Genomic DNA, 7,088 nt, shown 5'->3' with positions numbered 1-7,088 from the left:
ACCTTTATTTTGCTCATCCCCCTCCTGCTGTGCTTCCTCTGCTCCTTGCTCTTCACTGTCCATCCTAAACTGTCACCTGTGTCCTCCAACAAGTAGCATTTGGCCTTGTGTTCACTGTGGCTGTTTCCACTGTTCTGGCCACAACAATTACTGTGATTCTGGCATTCAAGGCCATGAAGCCTGAAAGAACTATGAGGTGCTTGCTGCTCTCAGGGGCTTCCAACTCTGTCATTCCCATTTGTTCCAACTCAAATGATTATCTGTGGAATCTGGCTGAGAACCTCTCCCCTTTTCATTGACATAGACTCACATTCTGAGCACAGAAACCTCATCATTATGTGGAACAAGGCCTCAGTCCCTGCCTTCTACTGTGTCCTGGGCTACTTTGGCTTCTTGGCTCTGGGGAGCTTCACTGTGGCTTTCCTGGCCAGGAACCTGCCTGAAACATTCAATGAGGCCAAGTTCCTCACATTCAGCATGCTGGTGTTCTGCAGTGGCTGTGTCACATCTGTCCCCATTAATCTCAGCACCAAGGGGAATTTCATGGTGGCCATAGAGGTCTTCATCTTGGTATTCAGTGCAGGGCTCCTAGGCTGCATCTTTGCCCCCAAATGCTATGCTATTCTGATACGGCCTAATAAGAACTCCTGGGAAGCTTTACAAAACAGAAAATTTGCCAAATTAAGTATAAGGTTTATATCATAAGATTGTATTTTAATTTCAGGGTTTCAAACCTAAATGTACTGATTTTATATTCTCATATATTAAAGTAACTGAAAATGACTGCCTTCTTAAATTCATTTTTAAAACAATCATTGCATGCATCTAAACTTTGACAGTTTTATACTTTCAACTATGATTGGTATCTTAGATTAATGAGTATTTCTTACATTATGGGACTTGATTAATGGCAACATTTTATTAATTATTTAGTATTTATTGTGTTCTTCAAGAAACCATTTTACTTCTATATAGTCAGGAATATTGTCTTTATTTCCATATCTGGTATATTGATTTGTATCATATCTCTCTTTTCTAGAAATGTCTTGCTTTATTTAACTTCATTTATTATTTATTTTAACTTGGTCAGAAGTGAGGGAGAGTGAGAAAGCAAGCCATCAGGTGCAGGACTCAAACTGCTGTTCATCATGTGGGAGTCCAGTGCTCTCCACTACAGCACCACCTGCTGACCACTGAAATTCAAAAATAATGCCAAGAACATAAACTGAGGAAAGAACAGTGCTTCAATAAATGGTGCTGGAGATACTGGCTATTCATGTCAGAAAGCACGGATTACAAACTTACATGTAAGACACCAAGAAGAAGTACAAAAGAAAAAATTAGGGGAAATGCCTCAGTTATTAATCTGGGCACAGCTATTTTAAAGAAGACCTGAAAGTCAGAGGCAACAAAGGCAAAAAAAAAGAAAATCCCTGTGATGTTATAGCAAAATAAAATTATTCTGCATAGAAAAAATCAACAGAGTGAAGAGACATGCTTCAGGAGAGGGTAAATGTATTTTCAATCTATTCATCTAGTGAAGGATTAATATTCAGAGTATATAAGAAAATCAATAAAACAAGGAGTAAAGATATACTTAATTACAGCCATTCAAGACTTGCTTTTAAAACATCGCAAATACTAATTTCTATAAAATAAATGTTCAGTGAAATTTAGCTCATTACAAAACATAAAGTCCTGAAAGGGTTTTGTGACACCTAGTTTTTTTTTTAATCAAATAATTATTTAGATTTTATTTAATTTCCTATAGTGCACATGTGCTCACCAGAAAGAGAGAAAGGGAGAAAACAAGCAGTGAGGTCTAGGACTTGAATCATAATTGGACATGTGGAAGTCTAGTGCCATAATTTCCATGCCACCTACTGGCTCCTACATTTAGCTTTTCAAAGAAATAGAATGACTATTTGTTGTCATCCCTTCCATTACTGCACAATTATTTGAGAAGAGAACGTGATAGCCAAGTAAAAATGGCTGAAATATTTCCACAGGCTCACTCTGAAATAATTCAGAATAATCAACCTAAGGTTAGCAATTTCAAGGGTTTAAACCTTCTTAAGCTTTTCTTTTTAAATAAAAAGACTAATAAAACTCTTGTGGGGCCGGCAAGTGGCATGGTGGTTAAAGGTGCTGGACTCCCACATGGCCGACCATGGTTCAAGTCTCAGACCTGGTGCCTTGCTTTCTCACTTCTCTCTCTCTCTGATCAAACTCGAAAATAATAATGATGATAATAATAAATAAAGTTAAATAAAATAATTTAAAAAAACCTCTTCTTTTGTTGGTGCTACTAAAAACAGTCAATATAATTCATAAAATAAACCAAGATTCTTTTTAAATTTATTTATTTTTGTATATACATTCAATCGCATTGTTTAGCTTACAATGTGAGCATTTCAATATGTGAACATTTCTCCCCAGTCCCAATGATCAATATATCTTCAACCAATAACACCACACCTCCCCATCCCGTCAATGCTCTACCTCCGTATCCCTTCTCCAAATGTCCTTCATTAGGCCCCACTCCTCCACATACACTTATCTGACATTCACACCCATCTCTTGTCTTTGTACAACTGTTAGTAAATCAGTTTCAGTCTATTAATTTTTTTCATTTCATTTTCTTCCATATATTCAGTCACATTATTATTTGTCTTACAAAGTGGATATTTCAACAGGTGACTATTACTTCCTAGTAGAGTTGATAAAACTACAAAATATCTTCAACAGATAAAGCCACACCTCTTTGTGCCATTAATGAATGTCTGTTTCTTTGTATATGGCTCTCTCTCCCTCGCTTTGTCTCTTTTGTCTCATGAAAAGATTAAACTTTGAAACATTTTTTAATAGGGGGAGTACATAGGACACATGTGTTTGCCAAAGAGACAGAAACAGAGAGGGAAAGTAAGACCCTGGGGGGCGGGGCAAGCCATGTCATGATCCCTTCTCCTGCATTCTCCTCTCAGGGTTTTGGGGCACACACATACACACACATGCTCACTGTAACTTATAAGCCATCGGGTCCAGACTGTGGTTGATCATGGGGGAGTCCAGCACCTTGACCACCTGCTGGCCACCTAGAAATAATTTTTGAAAATAAACAGTACTGGGCTTACATGTAGCATGGTAAAGGTGCAGGATTCCAAATGGTCAACTGTATGGTTCAGGTACCTGATTGGATGGCTTAAAGAGTGAACCAGACATGTGTGCATTCCTATCCAAAATCTCACAAAAAGACCTATGGCAGGACCTGCAGATGGCACAAAGGTTAGTTCACTGGTCCCTCACATAGTGAACTGAATCCCAGACCCATTGACTTAAAACTCATGCTGAGCATGTGTGTGTGTGTGTGTGTGTGTGTGTGTGTGTGTCCAAAAATCCTGAGAGGACAATGGGGTAGAAGGGATTGTAATATGACCATCCCTTCTGGGGGACTGATTTCTTATTTTCTATCTCTTTCTGTCTTTCTGTGTCCAGGGTGAGCACACTCAATCTATAGCAAAATTCTCTCTCCAAAAACAAACAAAAACTTACCTATGGATTCATCCAATTTGGCCAGTAAGTGTTTTTGTTTGTTTGTTTGTTTTGCTTTTTTTTTTGAAAGTAATTAGCGCTATAGCATGTGTGTGTTCTCGGGAGAGACAGAGACACACAGCAAGAAATCACCTCCCAAAGAGAATGATCATCCCACAATCCTTCTTCTTAATTTTTCTAGGATTTTGGGCACAAATGCACACTCATGAGGAAAGAGTTTAAAGCTGCTGGGTCAGCGACCTGAACTGTAGTTAGCAATGTGTGACTCTAGCAACTTAATCACATTTGCAGTCATTGGTCCAATTTTGTAGATATTAAGAGCATCAAAAAAATATTCATAGCAGTTTTGTGATACAAGCACTTTGGACTCTCTTGGTCACAAAATTGCAAAGTTTGTTTTCTCAGGACAGTATGGTCACCAAAGCTTTCCTTGGCCATTATGAAATCATGAAGGCTGGGGGAGAAAAATGGGCAAAATATGTTTTTCCCAGATTGTTTTTGACCAAAATGGAGGGTAACAGGTGCAGAGACCCAGGGTGGAGAGATCCCCAGAGCTCCTGGATGGGACTTAAGTGAAACAGTAAAAAGTCAAGAAAGTCAGAGCTGTTCAGATTAGGCATGAGTCTCAGCACCATGGTTCCTGTATAAAGGCCTTTTTTAATGCTTCTATATATGTCCTTTTCTGTCATGCCAGTCTGGTACACTCTTTGGATAGGTTGAAGGCAACAGGTGCAAGTAATAATCCTCTGTGACCTCCACAGAGTTGACTTTCCCAACAGAGGGCTGAGCCTGCAGACACAATCCAGTTCCTGCTCCTTCTCAGCTCACACACATAGGGCTTTTTGTTGTGTTGGTCCAGCTCAGACATGTCATTACCTTTGATTAGTGTCTTGCTACTTTTGAAGCCTTTGCAAACAACAAGTGAGATGACAAATATTAGTTGTTGTACATACCTAAATCCAAGGGTCTACAAGGATGGGGATCTGGTACTGGCTGGGTTTTTCCCTCTTTATGGCATAGAGGAACAAAGTATACTTACACAAAATTATATGATAAGGCCAACTCAAGAAATGAGAGGTGACTGGTAAGTTGTTTGTTACATATATCTGAAAATGTGATTATAACTGTATAATAATGTAGTTTGCATATATACATGTGTGTGAGATTAATCCCACTTGAGAATAATCACATGAGCACAGAAATGAGAGAAGTGCAGAATTGTGAACTCGGGATGTTCCACCTTGTTATCCTCTTATCGTCTTTCTTTTCCTTATTTTCAATGTTTCTCCATTTCTTTCAAGGCAGAAGAGAGAAATTAAAATAGTTTGTTGTCCACTTTGTCAGCACTATCTCTGTATTCAGTGTTAGGGAAGCTCAGAATGAGTGAAATTATTTGTACCTCAGGCCTTTTATAACCAAAACCTGTGTAGTGAGGACCATATCCATATTGGAAAACTGACCTCCTGACATGAAGTTAATGTTAGCATCAAGGTGCTGACTCTCGTGTTCACCATTAACTAGGGGATTGTAGAAATGTACTTTGTATAAAAGTCATGGGTATATAAAGGCCACCACAATTTATTAACCAGGAAGGAAGGAGACACCTCAATCCAATCTCCATTCTCCTCTCAGAAATGCACCTGTGCTCAGCATTATTTTTATTCTGCAAGGACTGGTACTTATACCACAGTCAATCATGTGAAAATCCAGAGCCTTAAACACCATGCCACCTGCTCACCACTTCATACATTGTAAAGCAAAGAGTGCTTCCTTTAAAGCCTCAAAATATGTAAGGAAAGTGTGACCATGAGATTTTGCCCTACTTCAGTCTCAAATCTGAATATAACAAAGACAAGTAAGAATTTAAACTCAAAGAGCAACATGGGAGTAATTGGATAAAAAATTACTAAGTGGTAACATTTCAGGTAATGGATATTCTGTCCAAATTTACTTATGTGGATTATATACAAGTGTGCAAATAGGACTGGGTGAACTCTCTGAAGTCTGATTAAAGTTTTATCAAGAAGAGTCAGCAGGTGACCTAATGGTTAAAGAGTTGTACTCCCTCATAGTCAAGGTTTGAGTTGCAGATCCAGCATTTTGAAACTTACTCTGTGGTACACAGTAACTGGTTTCTGTCTGATTTTAGCCCAGCAACAGGAAGTCATAAATTCCTCTGAGACTTGAAATGGGGGCACAGTGAACATTTTCCTGATCACCAAAATCAAAATCACAGTAACTCAATTATGCAGAGTCCATCCCCTATCTATCTAGAGTGGAGTTGAACTCCTAACTCAGCATGAAGGTTAAGGCAGCTGGATTCCATTTGGCTGACTACATGGTTTGAGTACTGAATAAAGTTGCCTGAGAAACATGCCAGGTGGAAGTTTGCCTGCCTGTCCAATCATCTCAAGTGCAGAATAAAGGAGAAAGGATTGTGGAATGACCATCCTCCAGGGGATGATCTTGTACTTTCTTTTACTCTTGCCTCTCTCTCTTTGTTTCTCTATGGTGAGTGCACACACCCTATAACAACAACAAAAAAAAGAACAGTAAACTATAACAACGATTCAGAAAAGATAGAGCTCTAATTGATGAAAATATTTAGGTTAACATGCTTTATTAACAAACCAGGGGGCCAGCAGATGGCATAGCAGTTATGTAGCTGGTCTCCCACATAATTGACTAATTGCAGTGTGGCCGTCCCCCCTCCCCCCAAGAGGTGATTTCTCACTTTCCCTCTCACTTTATGTCAATCTCTTTTTCTGGTAAGTGCATGTACATTTAGGCAAAATCCTCTCTGAAAGAAAAAATGAGACTTTTGAATGTTTAAATCAAAGGCTGCTGTTTCTCATATGGCTGACTATGTGGTTTGAGTACTGAATAAAGTGGCCTGAAAAACATGCCAGGTTGATGTGTGCCTACCTGTCAATCATCCCAAGTGTAGAATAAGAGAAAAGGGCCGAGCCAAGACCATCCTCCAGGGGGTGATTTCTGTCTTTTTCCTCTCTCCATCTCTCTCTCTCTCTCTCTCTCTCTCTCAATTTCTGTCTGGTGTGTGCACGTATCCTATATCAGAAAAAAAGTAACCAATGATAGAAGAAGAAATGCTAAAAAATCAGAGTTCTGATAGCACAAAGATCTCTACCCTAACATGCTTTATTAACAAATCAGGGGACAAGCAGATGGTATAGCAGTTATGTCACTTGTCTCCCACATGACCAACTGCTTTTTAAGTCCTGGACCTGGTAGCTTGAAATGCCTTGACATGTGTGAATGCATGTCCTAGATTCCAGGAAGAGAAGAGAAGATTTCTGAATAGCCATGCCCTTTGGGGGTGATTTCTCACTTTCCCTCTCACTATGTGTCCCTCTCTTTAGCAAGCTAATGCTCTTTAAGGCAAAACCTTTCATTAAAAAAATAAAATGTTAATATTTATGTTAAAGTTTAAATTTAATTTTTTTGGAGAGATTTTCGCTATAGGGTGTGTGCACTTGCCAGACAGACAGAGACAGAGAGACAGAAAGCGAGAAATC

At 39.0% G+C, this 7,088-nt stretch overlaps 1 pseudogene; it reads left to right on the top strand.

Annotated features, from left to right (window-relative positions):
- Positions 1–477: 477 nt before the first annotated feature.
- The window catches only part of LOC102471712 (vomeronasal type-2 receptor 116-like), a 25,336-nt pseudogene continuing 18,725 nt past the window's right edge, over positions 478–7,088 (top strand).

The sequence above is a fragment of the Tupaia chinensis genome, unplaced genomic scaffold (assembly GCF_000334495.1).
Source record: "Tupaia chinensis unplaced genomic scaffold, TupChi_1.0 Scaffold147099_1, whole genome shotgun sequence".
Lineage (NCBI taxonomy): Eukaryota > Metazoa > Chordata > Mammalia > Scandentia > Tupaiidae > Tupaia > Tupaia belangeri.
The sequence above is the reverse complement of the archived record's forward strand: the minus strand, read 5'-3'. Positions and strand labels throughout refer to the sequence as shown.